The 16,114-nt window shown below is 41.1% G+C and overlaps 2 long non-coding RNA genes across 3 annotated transcripts in view; both read left to right on the top strand.

Annotated features, from left to right (window-relative positions):
• The window catches only part of LOC116783251, a 29,448-nt gene extending 22,595 nt beyond the window's left edge, over window positions 1-6,853 (top strand). The window contains exon 2 of the long non-coding RNA XR_004355582.1: window positions 6,052-6,853. This is a non-coding gene — a long non-coding RNA (uncharacterized LOC116783251). The remainder of the gene's footprint in view (window positions 1-6,051) is intronic.
• Window positions 6,854-8,416: 1,563 nt separating this feature from the next.
• The window catches only part of LOC116783343, a 28,236-nt gene continuing 20,538 nt past the window's right edge, over window positions 8,417-16,114 (top strand). For both annotated transcript variants that reach the window (XR_004355635.1, XR_004355634.1), the window contains exon 1: window positions 8,417-8,549. This is a non-coding gene — a long non-coding RNA (uncharacterized LOC116783343). The remainder of the gene's footprint in view (window positions 8,550-16,114) is intronic.

Here is a 16,114-nt window from a genome sequence, read left to right on the forward strand (position 1 = left end):
CAACTATATGATTATTCAGTGGCATAAAATCAGTTGATAGCAGTTTTGGAGAGGACCATATGACTGTACTTAGATAAACATGTTAATGAAAAGGAGGGAAAACCTCTGGAAGGTCTGGGAAAATTGTGGAATATCTGCTTGCTGGAGAGCTTTAAGAAGGGGCCAGGCATGCATCTGTGAGAAATGATCCTGACCAGGAGGGTCCTGCTATGGGCAGATGAATAACCTTCTGGATTATTGAGGCTCCCTCCTGGTCTTGGTCTGCTTCCTGCCCAGACATGAACCTGCATCTTCTGCTATACCTCTATCCTCTATGTCTCCCACTATCTGACCTCAGCCCAGACTTGCTTACCCTTCTGCAGGAACATGTTTGCCAGCTCCTAGCTGATCACTGGAATCCACCTTCAATTTTCTGTCTCGTCTTTCTCTTGTCACTTTCCTCCTTGTCTTTTCCCCTTTTTTTCCCCCTTCACTTTACTTCTTACCACTCACTGCAAACCTCCATCCTATCCCAGGCCTGACACTCAGCCTTGCCCCTCTCTGCAAACAGATCCCACAGGGCTGGCAAATGCCACCTTTCATGGTATAGCTTGTATGAAGGAGATGGATCAGAAATCTCTACTCCCAAGTCTCTGAATCATTCCTCCAGACTGTTTGCCTATTCACCCCTGCTTTGATTACATTTGGTTAAGACTTGGTAGCTCTCTTTCCCAGCTCCTGAGGATATGTCTTTGCTTGTTTTTGGAGAGGGCTTTGCTTCTAACCAGACCAGATGGACTGTATATTTTAACCCAATCTCTGTTCTATTTATCTCATCTTTTAGGATTTTCTCTGTGCCTGTTTTTTTTAAAACACATCCCACACGTGCTTCCAACCCAGACCAAACCCAAAAGGCTTCAATTCTGAGAAGTGTTTTTGAGCACACAATGCTGAAGGACTGGATTTTAAAATTAAGCCAAATGAGCAAACATGTCTATAAAAGGAGATCACAGTGGGCCAAGACTGTGTGTAGATTTGCAAATCTGCCCTGGGATTTTGATTTCAGTAACAAACCCATCTGAGAGTTGCTCTCACAGTTTACACTCTCCTCCGAAAACATGCCTATGGAGAGTGTGATGCAGCTGTTACCATAGCAGCCAGCACCAGAAGAATCCATTAAGTGATCACAGTCCCAGCTCAAAGTGAATTACCAGACAGCAGGTGAACTTTTGCACCTTAAAAATGTCTCTTGGGGAAAATATGTTGTCGTGCACAGTGGAACAAGAGAATGCTGATCCGTTGCACTGAGTCGCTGCTACATTGTTATCCTTAATTATGTCCGTGCTGATTTTTAAAAAGTACTGCACAGGCTTTTCCTTTTTCCTGTCAGGTGTTTCTTGTAATTTATTTTTTTTCCTGAAGGACAAGACAGACTAGCTCAGTCAATAACTACTAATGAAATGTGCTTCAGGCCTCCCTTCTTTCTGCCACAATTAGATTGTCAGCTGTCCCAGGAGAGAGGCTATTATCTGTGTGGGTGTGGAAAATGATCTATCACTGTTAATAATTCTATTATCATAGCAGGTAGCACTCCAAACATATCAACACCTCATTATAACGATGTTTTTCACACATGGGAAGCTGATGGTCCTCTTGGATGCTCAGACATAAGAAGTATATAAATGGAGCTGGGAGGTGGAAAGGGGACAGATACTGGTGGTTCATAAGAGCACAGGAAAACACACTATTCCTTCATAAACAGAGCTCCTTAGATAGCCAGAAGCTTGTACTGCCAGTATGTGATTGGGAGGAGCCAGTCCAGCACACAGGCTCCAGATCCAGACCTTGCATAATATCTCTTTTTTGTCTCTGTACCATACAATTCTGCCTTATTATAACAGTAAGTGAGGACAAGTGTGCAAATACCTTTCTCAAAAGCAAAGTGCAGCTGTGGATATTGACATCTTGATCCACAAAGGGCAACTTTGGGCTTGCAGTGGCAGAAGACCCAAGCTAAATTAGCAGAGTGGTTATTTAACCCACCCTTGACGCTCTTCCAGAAAGTTACTTGAAGCCTTTAAACCCCTCCACATTATGACCACCACAATAAGCACACGAAGAGCTACTAAAAACTTCCTGTGAAAGAAGGTAATGAGAAAACTGTAGTGTCTGGGAAAACCAAAACAAACAAATGAACTAACAGACCCCAGCCTTCCCGGGAACTTGAGTTGAACTTGAACTCCATGAGGTATCATTTGTTTCCTGTTTGCTGCCAAAGTACAATGAGGTTTATATTCAGGCCCCACCTTTCAGTGTCTGGGTCTAAAAATATAACAATGAACTTGTGACACAAAAGCTCTGTCTCCTGGAGAGGCAGAATTTAGATCTAGCTGCAAAGCACAAATTCTCCTGTCTCAAGGTAGAACTAATTTTGAGTAGGTGTTTTTTTGCTTTGTTTGGTTGGTTGGTTGGTTGGTTGGGGTTTTTGTTTGTTTTTGTTTGTTTCTTTCTTTGTTTTTGGTTTGGTTTTGGGTTTGGGTTTGGTTTGGTTTGGTTTTGGTTTTGTGGGTTTCTTTTGTCATTGTTTATTTTTTTAAATTTTTCTATTTTTAGGTTACCAGACTTGGGAGAGTTTTATTAGGATTAGGCCAGACTCACAGAACTGTTTAAATTGTTAAGTTTATCATGACTATAATCATTTTAATGCACTTATCTCTGTGGTTACCCTATGCCATTCTCTGAGGTGTCTGAGCTCATACATGGCTGAGAGGGAACACCGGGCTACCTGAGTGGGATATACATGGATGTCTATCTATAAATCTTTTTATTTCCTGAAAGTGTTGAGTTTCAGCTCCACAGATAACAAAAGTAGGTGAATACTTACATTTAGTCCATGCTCAGATGCCACCAATTTGACTACTTGATGGTCTTCAGACAGCTCTCACTTTTACATAAGAAAAACATAAGATGACAGTTGTGAGAAATACAGTGGGGTGAGGGTAAAATTAGGAGACAATTCAGTGCCTTGATTTTAATTCCATCTGAAATTTACTCTTAAACCTATTGCTGCTTCATACTGAACTTTCATTCCTTCTGGAAACCCACCACTCATGTCTACAGGGAGTTAGACCAGACGCATTCTCAGTTTCTCAGCAATGGACTAAAACTGATGTTCTTATGACTCTGGCTTATTTGTTGCATCTTCTCTTTCCGGAGTTTACTGCTTTGTTCTCCCTGTTTTTTCTTTAAGCATTTCTGCTCCCCCTTTCCCTGTTTAAGTTATTTTTTTCCCGTCATTCCTAAAGGAGTTATATTCTTAATGGTTATTGGAATAGTTGGATGTGGTTTTGCTGATTTGGTGGAGCACCTCGAGAAATTATTATTTCCTTATTATAATTTTACAAGAACCAGAGTCTCTTTACAACCTCATGTCACTCCATGGTTTTCCTGGGAGATGCCTGACCATGGGCCCTCCTTTCGTCTGTGCAGGAGTAGCTCTCCAACAGCTAGTCCTCACAGAAAGAGACTTTGGGTGATTCCCCACACCACTGTACAAGGGGCTGTGAGAGACAGAGCATTTCCAGCTGGGAGACACAAGTGCTGTTGTATGAGAGGGGGAGCACTGGAGCACTGCTGCCAAAGGGTCACACCATGGAAGCCTAGGGGTTTTATCTGTGAAAGGAGAGAATCACTTTGTCCCTTTCCATCCAGTAGATCCATAAAACTCTAAGGGGAGCCACTTGGCTCTCAGACTGTCTGAAGCTCTTCTCAGCTTTGGAAGATTCCTGAGTACAGCAGTTATCAAGAGCCCGGACTAGACCAGCAGAGATATTACATGATATGGCTGGATAGCAAAGAGTTTGCGTGGTACAGATAAAAAGTAAAGAAGATGTATGGTATGACTGGATAGTAAAGACATCATAAAGAATTAAAGGATCCAATAACAGCACCAGAGTAGCAGCAGGACTTTTGCATGGTGCTTATTTGCAAGTATGGCTGGTGTTACTCATGTACCTGCTTACCCCAGCAGGTACAAAGTGTTCCCATGAGGTTTGTGCATCTTACTGAGATGAAGTTTTAAGACCTGAAAGAGATTCTACTGATCCAGCATTTGTGTAAGAGACAGAAATGTGAATACGTGAATATTTTATTCAGCTGTATCTGTTAAAACTAGCTTATTCTCAGAGCCAATTTTTCAGAACAGTCTGGAGCCCTTTCTAGATGGCCTGGGTACTCTAGTAGTCCTGAGATGATGACGGTCTGACTTGCTTCAATATGTCCCAGCAGCAGTGTGAAGAGCAGAATATACCTGACAACTCATTTACATCCAGTACCTCACAAGATTTTTTCAAGCATTGATTAAATAAAGATCCTTTTTGTCCTGGAAGGCTCATAAAGATGCAAACTCATAAACAGATCTAGATAACATTGGAGTTAGTTATCCTCAACCTGCTAGTACCTTGTGTTCCCCATTGGGAAAGCTAAGGGTAAGGAGTCCATCGAAGAGGAGCCCACCACAGACAGGGTGACAATGGCTTGGCACCTGCTTACCTCCCTGAAATTAGTGGTTATGTGTGGCAAAGGAGACCTGGCCAGAAAAAGAAAAATGTGGTCTGTATGAGGAATAAGCATGCAGCAGGACTCCCATGCAGGGCTCTCTCACTGCTTCACCACTGTGATGCCCAGGGACATGGGATACTGCTTTCTGGATTTGAGAACTGATGAGGAGCAATGGGCAGAGATTGATGGTGAAGGTGGCCTTGGTGTGGGTTAAACTGGGAACAGTGACCAGCTATACTGCTGTAGTACAGCTCTCAAACACATGCATGCATACAAAATCAGAGTAACTTCTCTGTCCTGAACTGCCATGCACTCTGTATTAGCGGATCTTGAAAAGCAGTGAAGTCACAGTAATGTCAAAATGGCCGTGTCGAGCACTGGCACATCAGTTTTTTCTCTTTTCTACTTCAGTCTTGACATTTTCCCCCTTAGAAACTCCCCAAACTCTTTCAAACAGAAAAACTCACAACCATCTGCAAAAGGCAGTATGTGATGGGAGCACAAGAGCAACTGCATTTGCTTGTAAACAAAAATACCAATTCAAAAGTTTAGTTGCCTCAGTAGGTGTTGTATATTTGTGTAAGGGAGTCTTGCAGTATGTTTGGACAGCTGCTGCTATTAAAATTTTTGCCCAAGTAAATTAAAAAAATCTGCCTTCTAACTGTCATTTTCACAAATACATAAGGAAATTTGAAAGTACTTCAATGCAAAACTGAAATCTTTTTTGAGTTATTTTCAAAACATCTCAAACATTTGAAAAGCATGTTCATTTTTACCCTATATATTACCTCAAAGTAATACAGACAGTAAATATATTAATGATATACAGTTCATGGTTGCATGCACATATATCCAAAAATGTTTTCTATCTTGATAGAAATAATATCTTTGATATTCAATAATATTAAATTTACTATAAAATTATAAATTATAAATCATAATGGCAAAGATAGATGAAGAATATTTGCTGCCAATTTGGCACAGACAAGCTTAATTCTCTCCTACTAAACAGCAACAGCTGATTTGAAACATATACATAGTTAAGAAAGATTCTTCAAGACCTGTACCACTTGTGCAACGTGAAGTGTAGACTTAATTCCATTGGAAGCCCAGGGGCCTTTGCACTGGGGGTGGAGGCAGATAGTGCAGGAACACACACCCCTGAGGCTTTTTTCCATTGTGTCACTCAAGTGATTCCCTAAGGGAACAACATTATTCCTACATTTTCCAAATGCGCATAATATTGTTCTTTCTGTTTTCCTTTCGAGTCTTTGTCACCAGTTACAGCTCCAGAATACAGGGCAGAATGGGAGGAGGTGAGACTGAAGCTAGAGGTATTTGAAAGCATGTTGCTTTAACTCTTTGCATGTTGAAAAAGAGAAGACATACCACCCTGGGTTCATCTCTAGATTACAGTGGGTGAGGCCGCCTGTCTTCGTGTTGCAAGGATTTTTCTTCTGACTCCAAACTGAATATTTTTTTGCAATAAACTGTTGTGGGGTTTTTTTCCAGGTTCAACTATAGTCCAAGAATTCCCTCCCACAGGAGTGTAATGCAGAAGCTCAGAAGAAGCCCACCCTGAAGAACAGTTTGAGATTTTTTAACCTTGCAGACACTCAGTGGTGGGAAGGTTGCTACGTACCATCCTGTACCATACATCCCCTATGGGATGCTATCTCCAATCAGGAACATTGCAAGCTCTTTGTTGGTCATATTAAAGCTGCTTTGGAGACCAACACTCAGTATGACACATTTGCTAAAGAGAGTTGTGTTCATGCAGTCTGAGCACAGGACCAGATACCATGCAGTCCATGCAGGGGACCATTTTGGGTTCTGGTACTCATTTCCTGTATACACTCTGATCAAGTTATTTGCAGTTTCCCCCAGTTTCATCAGATGTAGAATTGCATTTGTGGTGTGTGCTGACAACTGTTTGTCCTCTGTGGAGGGGATGAGATGTTTTGTTCAATCTCTTACATAAAAAACACCATGAACAGGAGGATATAGGGCTGAAAATATGTTTCTTAAAGAATATAATCAAACTGATCTAGATCTGAATCTGAGGAGAAACTTCTTTTCGCAGTAAATATTCTACTTAATCTATAAATAACTCTTTAGATTGCCAAATAATCTTTGTAATTTATAATCCTGTTGGCCTGAACAAGAAACAAAATGTAGTCTTCAGAATGGAAGAGAATAAATAAAATGTCAATGTAACTGACATGACCATAGACCCAGATGGTGATTTCCGCTTTATGATCCACCAAACTAGCTTACCATGTGGTCAAATTTCATTAAACATTTCTGCAGCCCTGATGTGTACAGTAAGCCATTCTTCTTCCAAGGGAAGCAGCTCATCCTTTGGAGATGTTTGTATTGCTATCACCATGCAACCAGGAAAGATGAAAGTCAGAATAAAAGAAAAAAACAAAACCATTAGCTGAAGTATGGATAGGCAGTGAGACTGTAAAACCATGCATGGACTTCTAAAGGAAATGACTGTTCTGTATTAAAGAAACATAGCAGAATTACAGGTCATCATCATCATCATGATGGCTGGGCTTCACGAATGAAGATTTGGGAAGGGCTCTACCCACGTTTGTTACAAGCACGCTGGTGGTTGAAAAGGCCAATGCGAGATAGGTATGTCCGACTGCAAAAGGCACAGCAGAAATACTCCTTAGGTGGTATATTCTGCAAGACACGATTCTTTCTGCATTGTCTTTTCTCCTCAAGAGTGATCCTGTGTGCTTTCTCAAAAGCATCAGCAGCGTTAAATATAGTGTGTCTCCAGACCTCCTGATTGGAGGCCAGAGTAGACCAGTTATGATGATCCATATGGCCAAATTACAGGTACCATAGTCCAAAAATAGCACTCCTGGTTTCACTAAGTACAATGGCTCTTATAAACCTCATTAGAACAGATATCAGGAATTGTCCCTCTGACAGGAGAGAGAATCCATGTTCCATCCTGCTTCAAAGGGGAATGTGTCCCACAGCACAGACCGCTTCCAAGCAAGACCATTTCTGGTCCCACTTTTGACATGGGTTTTATGAAACAGAGCTATGATCAGCTGCGATGCTTGCTCTGCCTGAGCTAGGCCATGAAAACGAGACTTCAAATAAACCCTAAAACCTGGGCCCTGAATAAGACACTTTGGATCCTACTCCAGTAGACTTGGTTGAGACTCATTGTCTAACTCAGCTTGAAAGAACTTCCTTGTCAGCTAGGATTTGGTGTCATTCCACACTAAGAGTACCTTTGCCCAGATGCTTAAATTGGTAGAACAAATCCATAAAATTCCATAAAAATTATTTCAGGAGAATGGATAAACCTATATTTTCCACAGACTAGATGTCTGGTTATTGAAAAGTAGCTAGAAAAGCTACACATTTCCAACAGCTATATTCCCTTAAGGCACAGTTTGGCCTTAGATTTGAACTACGAGTCTCTGTCCTAAATTAAACTAAGTCTGGCTCAAAACATTGCCTTCTCACTTGTTCCTAAGTTCCACCACAAATGAGTCTGGCAGAAAGGGTAATTTGAAGACAGTTCTGAAATCCATTTGCAACCTCAGGGTAGGCAAATATTACCTCTTTTACCATCCTGTTTGAGGGAAGAAGATTTGCTTAAATCAGTCTAAAATACTGCTTCATCTCATAAGGGAAGACTGTGCAACACAGGCTGCTTTGCTATTAAACAGAAAATTCGGTGAGATTCTTCCAGGTCCTCCTCTTTACTTATTTGTCATAGGCTAATAAAGAGAGGTTTTTTCCCTTGGAGAATTTAGGGAGTAGATAAACAAGCACAACGCCACTGAGTCAGATGAGGACTTGCTTGTTAATATTAACAAGCACTCAGCCTTTTCAAGTGTCTGCTTACTGATACCTCTGCCACAGGCTTCAGGGTTTGTTTTTGCAAGTTTTTTGCACACTACGTTAAGCAAGCCTGTTTGTGTGTGACCACTAGAGTCAGACTCCTTTGGCTCTCTCCTGGTACCTGATGAAAGGTGAGTTATTCATGGGAAGGAAAAAAGGGTTTTTGTTGTTGTTTGTTTTTTCTTCCTGAATGCGTCCACCAGAGTGGGCAGGAAGAGTCATCCAGACTCCCACTTATCCAGTTTATGCTATATGGGGCAGCAACACCTACTATGTAACCTGCTGGTGCCAGCATCCCATGATCTGCCCAGCACACAGGACATGCAAACCTATTGTAACTCCAAGGTGGGGGTGTCCTGGGTTCAAATGCAAGGTGTTGACAAAGGGCTTAGGTACCCTCAAACCTTCCACAGCCTTTCTTTAGGCCTAACACCTAAGGTCAGCTTCACCTATGTGCATGCAAAGACCCAGTAACTGGTCACAGACAAAAGGCTTAATTTCAAATCCAACTCATGGCGCTTTTTGGATTACTCCCCAATGGACTGTTTCTCTGTGTGTCCTCCTGCAGAACAGAAGCTTTGGTCTCCATACACAACCCATAAAAAACAGAGACGGTAAAAGAGAAACAAATTATGTCAGAATAGCTGAAGGCTTAATGGGAGCGCAAATGAGGCAAAAAGTCACTATATTTGCATTTATTTTCATTAGTTCTCAGATTTACAGGAGACCCAGCAAAATGTAATTCGATAGTAAACCCAGTTAGTTACAGTATCCAGCAGAGTGAAAGTCCCCTCAAATTGGATGAAACTTGATGCTGCCAGCATACTGCTGAATCCCCTCCGGTGCATTTTCCAAATCACATTCCTCCTTTACTCTGCTGACTGCTGCCCAAAGAATCAACAGTAAATCAAGTAGACTGCAATATACTTCTTTTTTATAATGCATCTATAAATTTCATGGAACTATGGATTTCTTCTTATGAAATTTAATTTGAGTCACTTGGGGAAACATTTCCATATTGAAAGGAGCTCCCGGCTTTCATTGTACTTATACTTTGTTCTTACTGAATTGCACATGCTGTGATTTAAAGGGACACAGTCAAGGTAAAGCCTGCCTGCCAAAAGCAATTGGGTCCATTTCCACTTGGCAGATAAAAAGCAGACAGCTGCTGAGCTTAGCCAATCTCATCTCCACCAGCCACTTGAGGATGGGCACAGTGAACACAGGCTAGTGAGTGATGCTGGCTTTCTGCCTCCAAGATTGCTGTGTCATGGAAGGACAAGGCAATAGCTTGGCCATTATTTCCAGCAGGCTGACTCATGGAGAGATGTGCCGCTGACCTCTCTCCATCCAAGGAGCACCAGCACTAACCTCTGCATTCCCATCTCTGGATTTCTGTGAATAGGGCTTTTTGAAAATGGTGGGTCTGAATAAATAATAGGTGCACAGCATAAATTGGGTAACACCTTCACAGCACCAAAACTGATCAGAAACAGCTTTTTTTTTTTTTTTTAAATAAGACCATTCCATATGATTATTGGATTCCCCAAGCATTTCTGACAAGTTCTGCTCCCGTGGTGTTTTGTAATACACACAATCTAGGCTCAATGAGTCAATTTTGCTGTTAGCAAAACAGAGAGAAGATGGTACTGCGACAGTTTTCAGCTTATGGCTCATAAATTAATATCACACAGTCTGCAAAGGTAGTTAAGAAATGTGGCTGGACTGCCAGTGGAATCCAGTTCAGCGTACATAATTCAACACGAAATGTTAAGAGGGCAAAAAATTAGAAATTACTGGAAACTTCAGAATTGGAGAATGAAAAGGGGATACAAAGGAGGAAGTAGGACAGAGGCTTATATTTTAAAGTCACTGAAAGAAAATAAATTCAGGAAAAATCCCTCAGTTAGGCTTGAATATCAATCCAGTTTTCTTTAAAGGAAGAAAAAGGCACTATTTGGTTCCTAAAGTAAATATAGACATAGATGGTTACTAAAGTAACAGAAAAGGAAATCAGAAGTTTGTAAATGCAAGAAGAATAGAATGAGGAAGAGACGGTGGTTAAGAAAAAATTTATCTGGTTTGACCAACTTGATCTCTTGATGTGACTGTCTTTATGGTGGTTGGTCCTGTCTCTGCACATGGACATATATCACAGCTCACAGCTTTCCAAGACCAAAGGTAACACGCCAGATGTTTCCCAAAACACCCTCTAAGGCCTGGGGTTGCTGCTGCTGTTGCACATCCATGGCAAAGACTTCACAAAGCTTGCCACACTGTCTGGTACCTGCTCTGCAAGCAGAACCACTGAACAGAGATGCTGTTTCACATGAAAGTATTAAATATTGTTATGCACAGATGTAAATTGAGGGGTCTCTGGGGAATACACTGACCTGAGCCAGTTTTCCAGTCGTGAGAAATATAGATATTGAATCCTATAGTGACAGGATGGAAGCAGAGCCCACAGGAACCTGGGGTAAAGAGGAAGGCGAGCAGGAGAGAGCCATGACTTGGACTGAACAGGAGACCTCAATTTCTGTCATTGCGCAGAGACCAAACCAGCTGCACTCTGTGGCTCACAGAAATTGATGCAATCCAGGAGCAGCTGGTGGAGAAAACTGTTTGAATCCCCTTCCTCACACTTTTCTACATGAAGCCCTAAGGAATAAGGCATCATCAGGAAAGGCACTGCAAAGAAAAAGGTTAAAGTAATACAGCAGTCACCTTGACTGGCTTTTTAAAGAACTGGTTAGAGAATAGTTCTTAAAAAAATCTCTGCGAAGAAATTTTTGGGAGAGTTTGCTAGTGTCACAATAGTGTCATGAGGAAGATAGTTGCCTCTGGCCTTTTATCCTTCTCTTATCACCCAATTGAAAGTTAGATTCCGGTGCCATTCTCTTTGATTTCTCACCACCGAGAAAACCCTGCTGTACTTTTTGCAACTGTCTTCATAAATAGGTTATCACAAGAAATTGGTGAGCTGCCCTCATGAACATCCTAGAAATGATTTTGTCTAGCCCCTGTGATAAGTGTCACACAGTCTAGGAATACCTAACCCAGAAAATGTCTTGAGATCCCTTCCAATGCTCCATTCCCTGGCTCCTGTGAAAAAAATGGGCACACATCCACATACCTGAAAATATGTCCAGCTACCTACAAGAGTCTTTTTCTTTTTTTCCAAGAAGGGCTTGACTATTTTTATTTTATGAACATTTCCAATATTTTATTATTACTTTCTAAAAGTCTAGTTTAAAACGGAGAAATATGGTTTCTATGAAGCAGATATGGGATTGCCAGTACAACCTTGCTTTGACACAGTTTTGGGTATCTGGAATTATTTGCTAATTAAAAGAATTTTACTGTTATACAATACATTAAATATTCCCTTAAGAAACCTTTTAATCAAGGAAATGCATTTGTCTCAGGGTGGAATTGGTTTATGGGCTAAATCATCATACATGTTAACTAGAGTTTAAAGTGGCAAAGATTTGTAACACACAGAACATTGTTTATAACTGGTAGAGCTGGCTTACAGCTTGCTCTGGGTCATAGATTATCCTTCCACCTACCTAACATCTGCGCATCTATTGTTTGCATGCTGGTTAAATATTATTGAAAGTATTGCAGCACAAATAAAATTAGCAGTGAGTGAAATGAAATGAATATAAATGGACTTCTCAGTTTCAAATCTTAACAGTAGTTTAAAAGGATTTTAACAAAAACTACTTGATATAACCTTATTTCTCAGTCATCTACAGAATATTGTGTCTTCTCACAGGAGTGGGATTCACAGGTCATACTCAGATGAAGGGATCCACCTAGCTAATTTTGTGACTTTCCACTTCTGACTTAGTATTTATATCATTGGCAGAAGAGATAATTGAAAAATGTCTCAGTGTCGAATGTGTTAATTAACATAATGCCAATATGACCACCTGGTCAGTGGCAGAGGATCTGGTCCTTTCTGCAAATTACCACTGAAGTTCCTGGGAACCTGGAGGTATGAGTAGGTCAGAACCAAACCGTAAACTCCACAGCAGTTTTCTTTATCATTCAGGAAGTCTGCTTCTAAACTGTACAAAAGCAAGCCCTGAGCCTGTTGTTTATGTTCCTTTCCTTTCCACGGCATAAAGGGTTTCAGTGCACATGTTCCTTTCTGCTCTGGATGCAGTGGCGTTATGACTGTTTACAAGTGGGCTTCCTTAGCATGCATGCTGCGGCACCCAGCACAACTCCCAGATTTTTGTATTGCAATACAATCCACATGTAGCTGACTTCAGAGAAGTCTTGTATGTCTTTCCATCTTGCGGCTCTCCCAGGTCTGCAATGGAAGCAGCTCTCACTGTGTGTAAAGAACCGGCAAGATCAAGGTGTGAGGCAACATTTCTCTCAGGCCTGCCACGATTGCCTTTCCAAAAAGATTTTAGGCAGCCATGCCATGCCGTGCCTGCACTTCCTGTGTGCAATGGTCTGATGCACATTTTCATTAAATGCCAAGGCACGATTGCAGACAATTGGTGAGGCGACCACTTCCCTGCAGACAGGCTGGTCACTGTCTCAGGGCTTCCCCTCATAGCACGTGGATCGTTCTCTCAGACAACCTCAAGAGATTGTCAAAACAGGGTCAGCAGTAAATTCAAACCAGAAATATAACAACTTGATTCTTTTGCCAATCATCATGTGAGGAGACCCCTCTGGGGCTTTCTGCTATGGAGAGGAATGGCTGTGCAAATGTTTGTGAGAAAGAGGAGGCAGGAAGGAGATATGGCCCATTCTAGGAAGAGAGATAAGAAACATTTCAGGCAGTTGAGCCCAAAAAGCTGTAGCGGAGGAAGGAAGAGAACACAGAAATTAATCTTGGGGCATTGAGATAAGAGTCATGGTTTCAGAAAACATAATTTTTATTTATTCTTCAGAGCTTTATGACTGGGAACAAAATGTGATATATGGTCTTACTCTTCTAACTTTTAATTTCATGCAGTCATTTGCAGTTAGACCAGTTGAATGAAGAAAAGTTGTGCTGCTACTTGCATAATCTTGTAACTCTGCCCAGGACAGGTACAAATGGAAAGCATACGAGGTACAAGAAAGCAAGGAGTCAAGTCTACATAATACAAACTGCTCTTGAGGAAAACCACACACACAGATTAAGCCCAGCTAAGGATTAAATGCAATTTAACCACCACAAAAAACCCCTATACCAAACCAAATCAAACCAAACCAACAACAAAACCCCCACACCTCTGTCTTTCCACAGGCTGCTTTCTTCAAGTAGAAATTGCTAACCACTTTGTTTGACCTCCACAGTCACTAGATTTTATTCTACTCAGGCCTGATCTGCCAGGATGCCACCCGAGTTAATGTTCTTGGGATAATCACAAATTCTGACAATGTATTATTTTGAAAGGTCTGAAGCACTTGCAGAAATACAACTTGCCACTTGCACCTGCCCAGATCCAGCTTAGGGACATTATTAAAATAATTGCATATCCTTTAAGACAATTTTTATGCAAGTGTATGAGCATGTAATATCTGCAAATATCAAGAACATTTTATTGCCCACTCTCTTTGAATGATGCACAATTAGGTCTGCCTGCCTTAGTTTCAATGCTGATCTCACATAATGATTTGCAATTGACAGTGCCTTAATTTTATGTCCCCATACCTTTCTGAGTTAGTGAAAATAAGGAACTGACACCAGCGGTTCACTTATCACCTCACTAACTCCTCTTTAGTCCCATTTCAGTGAGAGTTATACATGAGTACCAACCTGGACCAAGTACCCTCAAAGTCAGGTCTTCAAAGCTCACTGGCACAGACAGGATTTGCTGGGATGCTCAAATGTTTCTACCCTGGGAAGGAACTTCAAAGAGTTTTAAAGTGAGACTTGGGTATCTTTGAGGATCCCCTCTGCTCCTTGCATCCCTATAGAATCTGCTATAGGGCAGACTAGAAGCAACAGAGGGCTTGAACTATACCTATTCCCACCATTTCTGTAACAGGAAGACTCTTTTCCTTCCTGTTGTTCAAAGCCCCATATGGTTTGCTGCAGTAGCTTTCCCCTTTGGTTAAATGGGTGATTAGCAGTACATGCAAATGAAGACACATTTTGAAATGCAGTGATTTTTTTTCCAGTGGAATTGTTATAATTTTTACCCCTAAAGAAAGTTGCTGGTAATTTTTGGCCATCTTCATAATCAGTAGACAGAGTGCCACCTGCAAATAACTACCTGTTCTGCATAATTAAGTTTTTTACTTTATAGATACTGACAAAGAGTTTTGTGAAATGCCAGAATGAATTTCATTCTCGTGGGGGAATGGAAATAGGAACATGGAAATATTTGTACCACATTTGAGTACTTTTGGGTGGATGGATGGATAGATAAATCAATAGGCACATAAACAACAACAAAGATACACAGTTCACTGGAGTTTACAGTTCTCTGGAAGCGTAAGTCTTGCATAATAGCTCTGAGTTTGCACACAACAACACACTGCACTATTATGTCCTATGCATGTGGCAGGTATATCACTCCTGAACACAGCAGAGCTCTACAGCATATGAGCCACAAAATCAGTTTGCCATTCTATCCAGCTTTTACATCTGGTGGGGCAGCTGCTCAGCTGATTGCTGGCAACCATTCCCTGTTTGTCACAGCTAAAATGTTAACAGCAATGGCTTTCCAGATGAATTTGGGAGCATTTTCTCTTTTGAGAGGTCCAGAATTTCTGTGTAATGATTCCTCTGAGGTAGGGGGCTTTACAGATAAAATATCAGTTCTGAAGCCTCAGTAGACCTGTATCCTATTCCTAGTCACCCTGTGCTAAAGGGATTATGCATTATCCCCACTGCACAGTGATATTTTGCAATTTAGTTCTCTCTTCTTTGGCAATCTCACATTGCATGTTGGTTTGCAAGACCCCAAAGATTGCTTCTATATACATAGGTGCTTCCTTTTATTGCAGTATCCATCTGTAATTTCTAATTTTTTTTCCACTTCAAACATACTCACTAAGTAGATAAAATTTACCCACACTAATTTATATAAGATAGACCATCCACAAGCAACTCTACAAGGTCACCCTGAAAGATTTTACTCATCCAGAAAGAAAACCATGATTTCTCAATCTCTGTTTAAATTGGCCGGTGGAATAGCATGGGGGATACTGTGGGATCATATTCCTTTGGAAGTGCAGATAAGAGATTCTTCAAACTGTCAGAGCTTTGGTCCAGCCCACACACCCACTGGGGACACCAAACCCTGAAGGGGGTGGGTAGCATATGTCTGTGTCTCATTTCAGCACAGAGTGGGAGCACACATCTCAGAAATGCTCTTGGGTACCCCAGTATAGAAATAGATTGAATTTCTTGCCAACATCATTCCTTCTCCCTCACACTCATTTCTGTAAGGAGAGACATCTCAAACTCAACAGGAATATATTTTTTTCTGGTTTGATTTTCTATTAAACAACAGATACGCTGTGGTGCTTGCCTGAGACCTACAGCTACAGACTCACAGGTTAATGTATAACCAGTATATTCCTGAAGTATTTAAGTTGCTATTTCCCTTCACTTTGCCAAGGTAATGAGGTGTTTGATGAAGGGAGTTCAGCTGCAGAACTGCAAATGTACATTCTGTAAGCTAGAGAGAAACCACAACAAGCTCTTGCATTTAATATTCTGATAAATTGGACA

This window comes from Chiroxiphia lanceolata, chromosome 2 (assembly GCF_009829145.1).
Source record: "Chiroxiphia lanceolata isolate bChiLan1 chromosome 2, bChiLan1.pri, whole genome shotgun sequence".
In the NCBI taxonomy this organism is placed as follows: domain Eukaryota; kingdom Metazoa; phylum Chordata; class Aves; order Passeriformes; family Pipridae; genus Chiroxiphia; species Chiroxiphia lanceolata.